Genomic DNA, 16,162 nt, shown 5'->3' on the forward strand with positions numbered 1-16,162 from the left:
TGTACTTAGTGTATAATCATAATATATATGAAAACACTATATCTATCAGCAATGAAGGTAAGGGAAGCCTTGGCATTATTCATTTTTTTATGCCATGTTGTGTGTGTCTGTGTGTGTGGGGAGAGGCTGTGGTTCTAGATTGAGCACCTGTAGTTACATGGCCAGTGTGTGTGTGTCAGGAGAGGCTCTAGATTGGGCCACTGTAGTTGCATGGCCAGTGTGTTTGTGGGGGGGGCTGTGGATCTAGATTGGGCCCCTGTAGTTGCATGGCCAGTGTGTGTTTGTGTGTGAGGGGGGCTGTGGATCTAGATTGGGCCCCTGTAGTTGCATGGCCAGTGTGTGTGTGTCAGGAGAGGCTCTAGATTGGGCCACTGTAGTTGCATGGCAGTATGTGTGAAGGGGGGGGGGGCTGTGGATCTAAATTGGGCCCTGGTTGTTGCAGGGCCAGTGTGTGTGTGTGTGTGTGTTAATACATCTGGCTGGCTCAGGCGTGGGCTGGAACTGAGAAAATGTGCAGCAGCTTGTCAAGAACCCCCCCTCCACAATACGCACACACACTCACTCACACATCCTCCTGCCAAAGCTCCTCAAGTACAGTTTTCCAAGAAACAAATCAGCTTTATCTAATGTCTAGCTGTTCTGCAAACCTGGCCTTGCAGATGCATTAAGGACTGACCACAGTGAGAGTTATTCAATAGGGCATTACTACAGATGGTCATATGCTGAAAGCCACCCCCCTTCACCAGCAACACTTAACACCCCCATCTCCCAATCACTGGAAGATTTGCTTCTCTTTTCACAGGCATGATATTGTTTATGAAACATGTGTTTGTAACTTGTAGATTTATTCATGTTGCCTATTCAGAGGCATCATAATAACTACATCCAGGCATCATAATATTATTTCAAAATATTCATTACACCTTTATTTTTACATCAGTTTTAACTATGTCCATGCAATATTATCACATGTGCACCTTTTTCAGTATTTCATTTATTGAATTCCACTCCTTAGACAGGAGCAATGACATCAAGTTGACACTATGGATTTTCTTTAAGTCCCAAAAATAGTCATTAGAAATACAAAAATATCACCACTATTAATGACCCTAAGTAACTATGTATTGTTTGAAAGTGTCATGAAAAATAATGAACCTTTACCTACTTCATTATTGCTAGCTACACTAGGCTCCTGAACATCTGCTTGAAGAATACAATTTGCTCTCAGATGGAGCTGGGTGTATTTAGGTCATTAATTTGTATCTGTCCTTTGTTTACGTAAGGAACGGGGACAAAATGGCAGCTGCAGAAACATTTCTCTGTGCCGAAGGGTAGTGGGCTCAACATGTTGGAATCGGCGACCAGCTTGTAGCTACAACACAGAAGTTTGTGTGAGCCAGTTCTCTACCAAGCTGTGAGCGCCTGGGCAGGGAAGAGACAATCACATGCTTCCACAAGGCCAGCTATGGCAGTGAAGTTACAAACATTCATACTGAATAGGTCTGCACTAAGTGTCCTGCTTCATATGAAAAATGTATCCTAACACCCCCACAAACAAAAGGCTGATTTGCTTGAGATGACTGTTGCTGTTGAAGAATTAGAAGTCTTGCAGTACATTCTCAAGAAGCCATAGGAAGCCGTGCATCTACACCGGCATTGCTTGCTGTTTGGGGTTTTAGGCTGGGTTTCTGTACAGCACTTTGAGATATCAGCTGATGTACGAAGGGCTATATAAATACATTTGATTTGATTGGATTTGATAGGAGATACTGTTGCATCAGATACACAAGTTAAGTATACCTTTGCAGAACAATTTTAATTGAGGTCAAATATCTAGAGAGCAAATATTCTACATAGGAGGTAATAAAAATGACTAACCAATAACCACACAACTCTAAACTTGCTGATTTTTCAATGCCAAACATTAAATGTTTGCAGTTGTGCCGTGGAATTAAAATGGATTGAATGAAGCATTAAGTCTGAAGAAAAAAGGGAGAAGTGTACAAGGGCAGAACTTTTAAAAGGTTACGATAACAGACAGGAGGGAGGAATTTGCCTTTCTTTTGATTGTCTGCGTATTTAAAAAGCATCCCATCATCAAGCACTCAGCATACAAAGACAGAAGGCTAGCAACAAGCACTTTGTCTCCACCCAGACAAAGCAGTTGTCTCGAACTTGAATGTCAGTGTCTCTGTTAGAGGGGCCCAGACCATACCCCTCACACACACACACCATACCCCTCGCACACAAACACCATACCCCTCGCACACAAACACCATACCCTTCGCACACACACACCCTCCCCCAGGAACTTTTTGGGGGGCTTGTATGGTATGAGATCACACTCCCGACAGCTCTTTTGTGTGAGTCTTTCGAGGAGTGGGAAAAAATAATGTAGCTCCACAAATAAGAAAGACTGGGCTAAGAGGAAAGAGTGGGCTGTATGGATGGTAAGAGGAACGAGTGGGCTGTATGGATGGTAAGAGGAACGAGTGGGCTGTATGGATGGTAAGAGGAACGAGTGAGCTGTATGGATGGTAAGAGGAACGAGTGGGCTGTATGGATGGTAAGAGGAACGAGTGGGCTGTATGGATGGTAAGAAGAAAGAGTGGGCTGTATGGATGGTAAGAGGAAAGACTGGGCTGTATGGATGGTAAGAGGAAAGAGTGGGCTGTATGGATGGTAAGAGGAAAGAGTGGGCTGTATGGATGGTGTTACGGATACAGTTATCCTGTGTGTGTGTGTATCCTGTGTGTGTGTTTCTTTTCTCTCCTTCTCCCCTCACAGGTGAAAATCATCACTCCCCAATCAGTCAACAATCAATCATCAATCAGAAGACACACCTCCTCCTACTTCCTATCCTATCACAGTTCCTTCCCCATGGTTTAAAAACCCCATCATTTGTTTGTTCTAGAGCTCAATCTCTAGCTCAATCTCTCTGTAAATGCCATGTCTGTAGGTCTCTGTGTTTCACTCTCGCTTTGTGTCGTAACCTCTCTTTTGTTTAAGCACCTCATAGCACTTTGTCATCACCTGTGAGTATTGTTTTTGGGTTATGGTGTTTGTTGCTGGTGGGAAAAGGGGGAAACCAAGACAAGTCGCCCATGGGCATACACTACTCGTAGGTGAACTTTGTTAAATACACTAGTTAGAACTGGGCGGACCACCCACTGTATTTTTGGTTAGTTAGTTAGTTAGCTGTTGTTAAAGTAGGCTAGTCTAGCTTAGGGGTGTTTTTGAATACTTATTGTTTCTTTTCTTGGGTCCAGCTCAGCCCCTTTTCCTGCTCCCCCCATTACCGTGTGTTTATAAATAAACCTAGAGTTTGACGGTAGATTTCTGTTGTCGTGGTTATTTCGTGCACACTTTTACTTTGTCACAATAATAATTTGCATGAGTTATGTTACGGGTCTCATTACCATCCCCCCCTAGACTGTCGGGCCAAAAGGGATTCGTAACAGATGGTAAGAGGAACGAGTGGGCTGTATGGATGGTAAGAGGAAAGACTGGGCTGTATGGATGGTAAGAGGAACGAGTGGGCTGTATGGATGGTAAGAGCCAAGAGTGGGCTGTATGGATGGTAAGAGGAACGAGTGGGCTATATGGATGGTAAGAGGAGAGAGTGGGCTGTATGGATGGTAAGAGGAGAGAGTGGGCTGTATGGATGGTAAGAGGAGAGAGTGGGCTGTATGGACGGTAAGAGGAGAGAGTGGGCTGTATGGATGGTAAGAGGAGAGAGTGGGCTGTATGGACGGTAAGAGGAGAGAGTGGGCTGTATGGACGGTAAGAGGAGAGAGTGGGCTGTATGGACGGTAAGAGGAGAGAGTGGGCTGTATGGACGGTAAGAGGAGAGAGTGGGCTGTATGGACGGTAAGAGGAGAGAGTGGGCTGTATGGACGGTAAGAGGAGAGAGTGGGCTGTATGGACGGTAAGAAGAAAGAGTGGGCTGTATGGACGGTAAGAGGCAAGAGTGGGCGGTATGGACGGTAAGAGCCAAGAATGGGCGGTATGGACGGTAAGAGCCAAGAGTGGGCGGTATGGACGGTAAGAGCCAAGAGTGGGCGGTATGGACGGTAAGAGCCAAGAGTGGGCGGTATGGACGGTAAGAGCCAAGAGTGGGCGGTATGGACGGTAAGAGCCAAGAGTGGGCGGTATGGACGGTAAGAGCCAAGAGTGGGCGGTATGGACGGTAAGAGCCAAGAGTGGGCGGTATGGACGGTAAGAGCCAAGAGTGGCGGTATGGACGGTAAGAGCCAAGAGTGGGCGGTATGGACGGTAAGAGCCAAGAGTGGGCGGTATGGACGGTAAGAGCCAAGAGTGGGCGGTATGGACGGTAAGAGCCAAGAGTGGGCGGTATGGACGGTAAGAGCCAAGAGTGGGCGGTATGGACGGTAAGAGCCAAGAGCGGGCGGTATGGACGGTAAGAGCCAAGAGCGGGCGGTATGGACGGTAAGAGCCAAGAGCGGGCGGTATGGAAGGTAAGAGCCAAGAGCGGGCGGTATGGACGGTAAGAGCCAAGAGCGGGCGGTATGGACGGTAAGAGCCAAGAGCGGGCGGTATGGACGGTAAGAGCCAAGAGCGGGCGGTATGGACGGTAAGACCAAGAGCGGGCGGTATGGACGGTAAGAGCCAAGAGCGGGCGGTATGGACGGTAAGAGCCAAGAGCGGGCGGTATGGACGGTAAGAGCCAAGAGCGGGCGGTATGGACGGTAAGAGCCAAGAGCGGGCGGTATGGACGGTAAGACCAAGAGCGGGCGGTATGGACGGTAAGAGCCAAGAGCGGGCGGTATGGACGGTAAGAGCCAAGAGCGGGCGGTATGGACGGTAAGAGCCAAGAGCGGGCGGTATGGACGGTAAGAGCCAAGAGCGGGCGGTATGGACGGTAAGAGCCAAGAGCGGGCGGTATGGACGGTAAGAGCCAAGAGCGGGCGGTATGGACGGTAAGAGGCAAGAGCGGGCGTATGGACGGTAAGAGGCAAGAGCGGGCCGTATGGACGGTAAGAGGCAAGAGCGGGCCGTATGGACGGTAAGAGGCAAGAGCGGGCCGTATGGACGGTAAGAGGCAAGAGCGGGCCGTATGGACGGTAAGAGGCAAGAGCGGGCCGTATGGACGGTAAGAGGCAAGAGCGGGCCGTATGGACGGTAAGAGGCAAGAGCGGGCCGTATGGACGGTAAGAGGCAAGAGCGGGCCGTATGGACGGTAAGAGGCAAGAGCGGGCCGTATGGACGGTAAGAGGCAAGAGCGGGCCGTATGGACGGTAAGAGGCAAGAGCGGGCCGTATGGACGGTAAGAGGCAAGAGCGGGCCGTATGGACGGTAAGAGGCAAGAGCGGGCCGTATGGACGGTAAGAGGCAAGAGCGGGCCGTATGGACGGTAAGAGGCAAGAGCGGGCGTATGGACGGTAAGAGGCAAGAGCGGGCCGTATGGACGGTAAGAGGCAAGAGCGGGCGTATGGACGGTAAGAGAGCAAGAGCGGGCCGTATGGACGGTAAGAGGCAAGAGCGGGCCGTATGGACGGTAAGAGGCAAGAGCGGGCGTATGGACGGTAAGAGGCAAGAGCGGGCCGTATGGACGGTAAGAGGCAAGAGCGGGCCGTATGGACGGTAAGAGGCAAGAGCGGGCCGTATGGACGGTAGAGGCAAGAGCGGGCCGTATGGACGGTAAGAGGCAAGAGCGGGCCGTATGGACGGTAAGAGGCAAGAGCGGGCCGTATGGACGGTAAGAGGCAAGAGCGGGCCGTATGGACGGTAAGAAGAAAGAGCGGGCCGAATGGATGGTAAGAGGCAAGAGTGGGCAGTATGGAAGGTAAGAGGCACGAGTGGGCTTGTAATGACGATAAGACTAAAGAGTGTGCTGTATGGATGGTAAGAGGCAAGAGTGTGCTGTAATGACGGTAAGAGGCAAGAGTGGGCTGTATGAATGGTAAGAGGCAAGAGTGGGCTTGTAATGACGATAAGACTAAAGAGTGGGCTGTATGGATGGTAAGAGGCAAGAGTAGGCTGAATGAACGGTAAGACTAAAGAGTGGGCTCTATGGATGGTAAGAGGCAAGAGTAGGCTGAATGGATGGTAAGAGGCAAGAGTGGGCAGTATGGATGGTAAGAGGTATGGAAGCCTGCTGTACAGATGACTATGACAGAGAGAGAGTTAGTATGGAAACCTGCTGTACAGATGACTATGACAGAGAGAGAGAGAGTTAGCCATCGGTACAGCATGTTTCCATACTAACTCTCTGTCATAGTCATCTGTACAGCATGTTTCCATACTAACTCTCTCTCTACTAACTCTAACTCTCTCTCTCTGACATGCTGTACAGATGACTATGACAGAGAGAGCGTTAGTATGGAAACCTGCTGTACAGATGACTTTGACAGAGAGAGAGAGAGTTAGCCATCGGTACAGCATGTTTCCATACTAACTCTCTCTCTACTAACTCTAACTCTTTCTCTCTGACATGCTGTACATGACTTGTGTCATGCACAAAGTAGATGTCCTTACCGACTTCCAAAACTATAGTTTGTTAATTAACAAGGAATTTGTGGGGTGGTGAAAAACGAGTTAAGACACCAACTTAAGTGTATGTAAACTTCCGACTTCAACTGTAGTAGTACAAACTAAGTACCACACAGTAAACAGTACGTAATACAGTATTTAGACTCCATAGTAAACAGTAAGTAGTACAGTGTTTAGACTCTATAGTAAACAGTAAGTAATACAGTATTTAGACTCCATAGTAAACAGTAAGTAGTACAGTATTTAGACTCTATAGTAAACAGTACGTAATACAGTATTTAGACTCCGTAGTAAACAGTACGTAATACAGTATTTAGACTCCGTAGTAAACAGTAAGTAGTACAGTATTTAGACTCCATAGTAAACAGTAAGTAATACAGTATTTAGACTCAGGCCATACGTACGTCAATGTGGAGTAGGCAGACTATCTCTACCTAACCAATCAGAGCTGTTGTGTTGTGGACGCCCTTGGTGTTGAGGCACTGATTACTTACAGATCGGTTCTGTGTGTGTGTGTGTGTGTGTGTGTGTGTGAAGAGAGGTTTGGACAGGCTGCCATGAGAAAGCCCCCCTGCACGCGTCAGTCTGTTCCAGACCGCTCCGGCACCTGCCTGCTGCAGAGGTGAGTCAGGAGGCCACACACACACACACACACACACACACACACACACACACGGAGAACAAGGCAGCACCCCACACAGAGCCACATGTGGGTGAGCCAAGACAGAGGGCGCCTCCAGGGAGCAGGCAGACAGCTATGGGAGTTGAGGAATCCAACTTTCCTCCCCGTTGCATATTATTCACAATACCTTTACAGATCACATAGGACTGGGACGATAATATTTTGTCCATGGCAAAAATGAAATCACATAGCAGATCAAACCCTTTAGTCCTTTAAAAACCTGCTGTAATATATTGTGTGCTACAGCTTGATAAATAAATACATGTGACTCTGGATGACAACATCATGTCTGTTTCCAACATTAGGACTGCTTTCCTAAAGGAGTTAAATCCGCTTTGTGTTATGCTTCCTTGCCACACTACCAAGGAGTATTGCGATACTGGTATCATCCCGGCCCTAAAATCACTAGCAATGTGACAGCTACAGTAGACAGGTGCATCTAAATTCCTTCATTATAGCCAAACAGTTCTATTTTTGTTTCATCAGAAAAGAAGACATTTCTCCAAAAAGTACGATCTTTGTCCCCATGTGCAGGTGCAAACTGTAGTCTGGCTTTTTTTATGGCGGTTTAGGAGCAGTGGCTTCTTCCTTGCTGAGCGGCCTTTCAGGTTATGTCGATATAGGACTCGTTTTACTGTGGATATAGATACTTTTGTACCTGTTTCCTCCAGCATCTTCACAAGGTCCTTTGCTGTTGCTCTGGGATTGATTTGCACTTTTCGCACCAAAGTACGTTCATCTCTAGGAGACAGAACGCGTCTCCTTCGTGAGCGATATGAAGTCTGCATGGCCCCATGGTGTTTATACTTGAGTACTATTGTTTGTACAGATGAATGTGGTATCTTCAGGTGTTTGGAAAGTGCTCCCAAAGATGAACCAGACTTGTGGGGGTCTTTGCTGTCTTTTCTGATTCCTTTTGATTTTCCCATGATGTCAAGCAAAGAGGCACTGAGTTTGAAGGTATGCCTTCAAATACATCCACAGGTACACCTCCAATTGACTCAAATTATGTCAATTAGCCTATCAGCAGCTTCTAAAGCCATTACGTCATTTTTGGGCATTTTTCAAGCTGTTTAAAGGCACAGTAAACTTAGTCTATGTACACTTCTAACCGACTGGAATTGTGATACAGTCAATTATAAATGAAATAATCTGTCTGTAAACAATTGTTGAAAAAATTACTTGTGTCATACACAAAGTAGATGTCCTAACCGACTTGCCAAAACTATAGTTTGTTAACAAGAAATGTGTGGAGTGGTTGAAAAACAAGTTTTAATGACTCCAACCTAAGTGTATGTAAACTTCCAACTTCAACTGTAGGTGTTCCTTTTGTCCAGGTGGGAAAGGGCAGTGTTGAGTGCAATAGAGATTGCATCATCTGTTGAGGCGGTATGCAAATTGGAGTGGGTCTAGGGTTTTTGGAATAATGGTGTTGATCTGAGCCATGACCAGCCTTTCAAAGCACTTCATGGCTACAGACGTGAGTGCTATGGGTCAGTAGTCATTTAGGTAGGTTACCTTAGTGTTCTTGGGCATCGGGACTATGGTGGTCTGCTTGAAACATGTTGGTATTACATAGTCAGGGACAGGTTGAAAATGTCAGTGAAGACACTTGCCAGTTGGTCAGGGCATGCTCGGAGTACACGTCCTGGTAATCCGTCTGGCCCTGTGGCCTTGTGAATGTTGACCTGTTTAAAAGGTCTTACTCACATCGGCTTCGGAGAGCGTGACCACACAGTCGTCTGGAACACCGCCTGGTATGTCAACTGCACCGCCCGCAACCGCAGGGCTCTCCAGAGGGTGGTGCACTCTGCCCAACGCATCATTACTGCATTATTCAGACCTACATACTGTATTCTATTCTAATGTATTTTGTCAATGCCACTCCGGCATTGCTCATGCTAATAGTTATCTATTTCTTAATTCCATTTTTTTGCTTTTAGATTTGTGTGTATTGTTAGATACTGCTGAACTGTTGGAGCTAGGAACACAATTTCTCTACACCCACAATAACGTCTGCAAAATATGTGTGACCAATGAAATTGGATTTGATTTGATATTCAGACTGTAGCACTGTGATACACCGAACAGAGATACTTGGTGTGGTATATTCAGACTGTAGCATGCTTGTGTGCGAGAAGTAAGCCCATAAATCCTGTAGCCTATGTATCCTTGCATAGTGTTTGAGCGTGTGTGGATGCTGCCTGCGTGGTTCAAGCCTGGTTTAGCGCAGGAACAGGAGTGTCACTGTGTTCTCTCACCCTGAGATGCCAACCTCTCCACTCCCTCCTAGCTCTGGAGTAGCAAGCCCCATCTGTCACCTCCCTCTCTCCCCACCAACCTGCAGCAGTGCTGGGGTGGCCCCAGGCCCTCTCCCAGGATTAATGCTTGCATCCTGATCTGGGTTAGAGAGGGAGAGACATGGGCCCAGCCTGTGGGACCTGGCACAGGCAACACATTCTGCTGTCTTATTTAAGGCAACATAATACTATCAGTCGGATATCAAAGAGAGCTGTTGAAACGTGACATGGGGAGATTTGTCCAATATCGGGTTGCATTGGCATTGTGCAACACAGGTACTGTATATCAAATCAAATTGTATTTGTCACATGCACCAAATGCTTACTTACAAGCCCTTAACAAACAAAGCAGTTCAAGAAAGAGTTAAGAAAATATTTACTAAATAAATAATTTAATAAAAACTAACAATAAAATAACAATAACAAGGCTATATACAAAGGGTACCAGTACCAAGTCAATGCGTGGGGGTACAGGTTAGTTGAGGTAATTTGTACATGTAGGTTGGGGTAAAGTGACTATGCATAAATAATAAACAGTCCAGGTGGCCATATGATTAATTGTTCAGCAGGCTTATGGCTTGGGAGTAGAAGCTGTTAAGGAGCCTTTTGGACCTACACTTGGTCCTCCGGTACCTCTTCCCGTGTGGTAGCAGAGAGAACAGTCTATGACAATTTTTTGGGCCTTCCTCTGACACCGCCTAGTGTATACACTACTGTTCAAAAGTTGAGTCACTTAGAAATGTCCTCTTTTTAAAAAAAAAGAAAAGTGCATTTTTTGTCCATTAAAATAGCATCAAATTGATCAGAAATACAGTGTAAACATTGTTAATGTTGTAAATGAGCAGTGAGAGGCCCCGGTGCACAACTGAGCAAGAGGACAAGTACATTAGACTGAGCAAGAGGACAAGTACATTAGAGTGTCTAGTTTGAGAAACACACCTCACAAGTGTACTAGCAGCTTCATTAAATAGTACCCGCAAAATACCAGTCTCAACGTCAACAGTGAAGAGGCGCCCCCGGGATGTTGGCCTCCCACTCCTCTTTCTATTCTGGTTAGGGCCAGTTTGCGCTGTTCTCTGAAGGGAGTAGTACACAGCGTTGTACAAGCTCTTCAGTTTCTTGGCAATTTCTCGCATGGAATAGCCTTCATTTCTCAGAACAAGAATAGACTGACGCGTTTCAGAAGAAAGTTCTTTGTTTCTGGCCATTTTGACCCCGTAATCGAACCCACAAATGCTGATGAACCAGATACTCAACTAGTCTAAAAAAGGGCAGTTTTATTCCTTCTTTAATCAGGATGACCGTTTTCAGCTGTGCTAACATAATTGCAAAATGGTTTTCTAATGATCAATTAGCCTTTTAAAATGATAAACTTGGATTAGCTAACACAATGTGCCATTGGAACACAGGAGTGATGGTTGCTGATAATGGGCCTCTGTACGTCTATGTAGATATTCCATACAAAAATCTGCCGTTTCCAGCTACAATAGTCATTTACAATATGAACAATGTCTACACTATATTTCTGAATAATTTTATGTTATTTTAATGGACAAAAAATGTGCTTTTCTTTCAAAAACAAGGACATTTCTAAGGGACCCCAAACTTTTGAACAACAGTGTATGTCCTGGACGGCAGGAAGCTTGGCCCCAGTGATGTACTGGGCCGTACGCGGTACCCTCTGTAGTACCTTGCGGTCAGAGGCTGAGCAGTTGCCATACCAGGCAGTGATGCAACCCGTCAGAATGCAATCGATGGTGCAGCTGTATAACTTTTTGAGGACCTGGGGAACCATGGCAAATCTTTTCAGTCTCCTGAGGTGGAAAAGGTGTTGTCTTGCCCTCTTCACAACTGTCTTGGTGTGTTTGGACCATGATAGTTTGTTGGTGATGTGGACACCAAGGAACTTGAAACTCTTGACCTGCTCCACTACAACCCCGTCGATGTATGTTGTCAATTAGGTCTTATACGTGCTTTGTACTTAGCATTACATTGGAAGTGGAAGATATATATAGATATCGCTGCAATAGTGTAAAATAAGAAATCAGAGCTGAACCTTCACCTCCTATAGGTAATGTTGACCTATTCAGACTCCTCTAGTTTAACGTACTATGCACTAGTGTCCACCGCTTGGGACAATTAGCATGTCTAACTAGACGCTTCTGGCAACAGATGTTCAAAGAGCCCTCTCAGGGAAACCATGCCATGGTAATGCCCCTTGGATCATCACTTACTAAACAAACAACTCCAACTCAGAACAGAAAAGTTGGAAACAAATCCCATGCCTCAGTCTTAGTATCTCTGTTACACCTGCACAACTGTGATGTGGAAGCCCCAGAGGAGTGTTTTTTCCTACAGAAGGTCATCTCTGAGCAGGCAGGACAGCATCTATCATGATGTGAGGAGGAACGGGCACTGTAGCCGACTGTGTGAGTTAACGACGGCCCCCTTTCCCTGAACACATCTGCACATTGCATTATCATTAGAGCTCCCACATCTCTCAGGATCACTGACAAAGTGAACAATACCAACATTCAGCTGCAACCATATGGGGGAAGAGAAAAGAACAAGTGTACTAGTATCTGTTTGGCAGTATTCAGAAGCTACAAGATGAATTTCACTGTGTTAACTAAGTTTGTCTCCCCTCAAACCCCCTCTCTTTCTCTCTGACACTAAAATGTATTGCTAGGTGCACTCCATTCTGCTGTATCTTGCAATTACCAGCAGTCCCTTAATGTGGCATCTTAATGGGGCTGTGGGTTGTCTGCCGTCCCAGATGGTAGAACAAGGTGCTTTCCCTCAGAGACTTTGAATCCAGCTGGATGAAGTTTTTCCTCGAGATCAGCACTGGAATTCTACCTCTTGGCTGTGATTAGCTGTAAACCCGGCCTTTAGTCTCTTTCTACCTCTTGGCTGTGATTAGCTGTAAACCCAGTCTTTAGTCTCTTTCTACCTCTTGGCTGTGATTAGCTGTAAACCCAGCCTTTAGTCTCTTTGTACCTTTTGGCTGTGATTAGCTGTAAGCCCAGTCTTTAGTCTCTTTCTACCTCTTGGCTGTGATTAGCTGTAAACCCAGTCTTTAGTCTCTTTCTACCTCTTGGCTGTGATTAGCTGTAAACCCAGCCTTTAGTCTCTTTCTACCTCTTGGCTGTGATTAGCTGTAAACCCAGCCTTTAGTCTCTTTCTACCTCTTGGCTGTGATTAGCTGTAAACCCAGCCTTTAGTCTCTTTGGACCTTTTGGATGTGATTAGCTGTAAGCCCAGCCTTTAGTCTCTGTATACCTCTTGGCTGTGATTAGCTGTAAGCCCAGCCTTTAGTCTCTGTATAACTCTTGGCTGTGATTAGCTGTAAACCCAGCCTTTAGTCTCTTTCTACCTTTTGGCTGTGATTAGCTGTAAGCCCAGCCTTTAGTCTCTTTGTACCTTTTGGCTGTGATTAGCTGTAAACCCAGCCTTTAGTCTCTTTGTACCTTTTGGCTGTGATTAGCTGTAAGCCCAGCCTTTAGTCTCTTTGTACCTTTTGGCTGTGATTAGCTGTAAGCCCAGCCTTTAGTCTCTGTATAACTCTTGGCTGTGATTAGCTGTAAACCCAGCCTTTAGTCTCTTTGTACCTTTTGGCTGTGATTAGCTGTAAGCCCAGCCTTTAGTCTCTTTATACCTCTTGGCTGTGATTAGCTGTAAGCCCAGCCTTTAGTCTCTTTATACCTCTTGGCTGTGATTAGCTGTAAGCCCAGCCTTTAGTCTCTTTCTACCTCTTCGCTGTGATTAGCTGTAAACCCAGCCTTTAGTCTCTTTGTACCTTTTGGCTGTGATTAGCTGTAAGCCCAGCCTTTAGTCTCTTTATACCTCTTGGCTGTGATTAGCTGTAAGCCCAGCCTTTAGTCTCTTTCTACCTCTTCGCTGTGATTAGCTGTAAACCCAGCCTTTAGTCTCTTTCTACCTTTTCTCTGATGGCATACTATACGGAATAAATTAAAATACTTCAATAATGCCTTGAAAAACAGACAAAAGAAGATTAGAGGTCACCTTCATAGTTGTTTAGGATGTTTGAGGGATTTTGAACAAGGTGTGAATGGGGATTATGTGAAGAGAAATATACTGAGAGTCAAGTGTTATGGAAGGAGAATTTTCACACTATAAAATGATAAAGACTATTATTGGCAGTGGAATTCAGGCCTTTATATTGCCTTTAACCCAAATGTTACTGTACATCCACTCTGCTGATTAACTTCACATTGACAGATTATTATATATATACATTTTTTTTTTTACAATGTTTGTGGAGATATGCTCTGAAGGTCGACTGACCAAAAGCTTAGCCTCTATTAAAAGAGAAGTGTGCAGAGATTTTTCCTGTTTCTCCCCCCCAAATAATTACAATAATTAAAACTATTGGAACAAAATAATCATTGTACTAAATGTGATGATATTACATGGTAAATTCGGACTATTAGGTGTTACATCTCCTCCTGTCCCACAATATCAATATGTCCTCCAAGCCTCCTAATGTTCCAAAATGTCCTCCAAGCCTCCTAATGTTCCAAAATGTCCTCCAAGCCTCCTAATGTTCCAAAATGTCCTCCAAGCCTCCTAATGTTCCAAAATGTCCTCCAAGCCTCCTAATGTTCCAAAATGTCCTCCAAGCCTCCTAATGTTCCAAAATGTCCTCCAAGCCTCATAACGTTCCAAAATGGACTTCCAAAGACTTTGGCAATTTGTTTTCCCCAAACACCCTGCCATGGTGTCAAGTCAAACACCCTGCCATGGTGTCAAGTCAAACACCCTGCCATGGTGTCAAGTCAAACACCCTGCCATGGTGTCAAGTCAAACACCCTGCCATGGTGTCAAGTCAAACACCCTGCCATGGTGTCAAGTCAAACACCCTGCCATGGTGTCAAGTCAACTGTCTAAGTATCTTCTGTAGGTCATGCTGATAAGCCACCCAGCTCTTTTCAACCCCTTGCCCAAACAGGGCTGTCCCTCCTGGGCAAATCAAATATTTAAATTAACAACAGCCCAGGCGCCATAAAGCTGATGGGTGGTGACATTACATCTGTCAGGGTAGGGGAGGGGTGTGTGGTCGCAGCAGCTGCCGGAACGAGTCTGGACACTACTGGCGCCGACACTTGTCCGTTCTGGAGACACAGGGCCGGCAAATGTCCAGCCACATGCAGCCACAGTCTAACAGCCATGTTGCTACTGTTACTCAAGACAGGGTGCTGTTTCTGGCCAATGAAAACCACCACTGAGTCACAATATATGGAGATTAGAGGGGCAAGGCACTAATTGTACATCAATCTGCATAACAGCAAATTTTGGAAAAACTGATTTTTGTTCTGGATCTGTAATGTTGTTTGTTTGTTGTACAGTTTGTTTTATTTACCATAAAATGTATATATTCAATTTACCCGAGTGGCACAGCGGTCTAAGGCATTGCATTGCAGTGCTTGAGGCGTCACTACAGACCCGGGTTACAATCCCAAGCTGTGTCACAGCCGGCCGTGACCGGAAGACCCATGAAGTGGCGCCTAATTGGCCCATTGTCGTACCGGGTTAAGGGAGGGTTTGGCCGGCCGTGATGTCCTTGTCCCATCACGCTCTAGCGACTCCTTGTGGTGGGCCGGGCGCCTGCAAGCTGAGGCTTGGCAGAGTCGTGTTTCGGAGGATGCATGGCTCTCGACCTTCACCTCACAGTCCGTAGGGGAGTTGCAGCAACGGAACAAGACTGTAACTACCAATTGGGTATCATGAAATTGGGGAGAAGAGGGTAAAAAGAAATAGAAACATTTTTTTATACACTCATGTAGTATATATTGACTTCAGAGATTGCATCAGGTAGTGTTTCAAAGCTACTGTTGTCCTGTCCACATACATAGAGATGGAAAGCCCATGATCCTTACCTATGTATCTGTCTCATTATCATCCACACAAAACAAACAGATACACACGTTTAATGACTAATGGAAACTTCAAGTCACAAAAACTCAAAAAGCGAAAAACGTTTTCACTCCCAGGCCGTTTGCCCTTGTGTTTACTGTCTGAGACCCTGCTGAGACCCAAGCTGAGACCCTGCTGAGACCCTACTGTAGCTGAGACCCTGCTGAGTCCCTGCTGAGACCCTACTGTAGCTGAGACCCTAGCTGTGACCCTGCTGAGACCCTGCTGAGAACCTACTGTAGCTGAGAACCTGCTGAGACCCTGCTGAGAACCTACTGTAGCTGAGAACCTGCTGAGACCCGAGCTGAGACCCTGCTGAGGCCCTAGCTGAGACCCCGATTAGACCCTACTCTAGCTGAGAACCTGCTGAGACCCGAGCTGAGACCCTGCTGAGGCCCTAGCTGAGACCCTGCTGAGGCCCGAGCTGAGACCCCAGCTGAGACCGTGCTGAGACTCTGCTGAGACCCTAGTGTAGCTGAGAACCTGCTGAGACCCTGCTGAGACCCCAGCTGAGACCCCACTTAGACCCTGCTGTAACTGAGAACCTGCTGAGACCCCAGCTGAGACTCTGCTGAGACTCTGCTGAGGCCCTAGCTGAGGCCCTAGCTGAGACCCCAGCTGAGACCCCAGCTGAGACCCCAGCTGAGACCCTAGCTGAGACTCTGCTGAGACCCTAAACTGAGACCCTAGCTGAGACCCTACTGTAGCTGAGAACCTACCGAGACCCCAG

The sequence above is a fragment of the Oncorhynchus nerka genome, linkage group LG28 (assembly GCF_034236695.1).
Source record: "Oncorhynchus nerka isolate Pitt River linkage group LG28, Oner_Uvic_2.0, whole genome shotgun sequence".
Lineage (NCBI taxonomy): Eukaryota > Metazoa > Chordata > Actinopteri > Salmoniformes > Salmonidae > Oncorhynchus > Oncorhynchus nerka.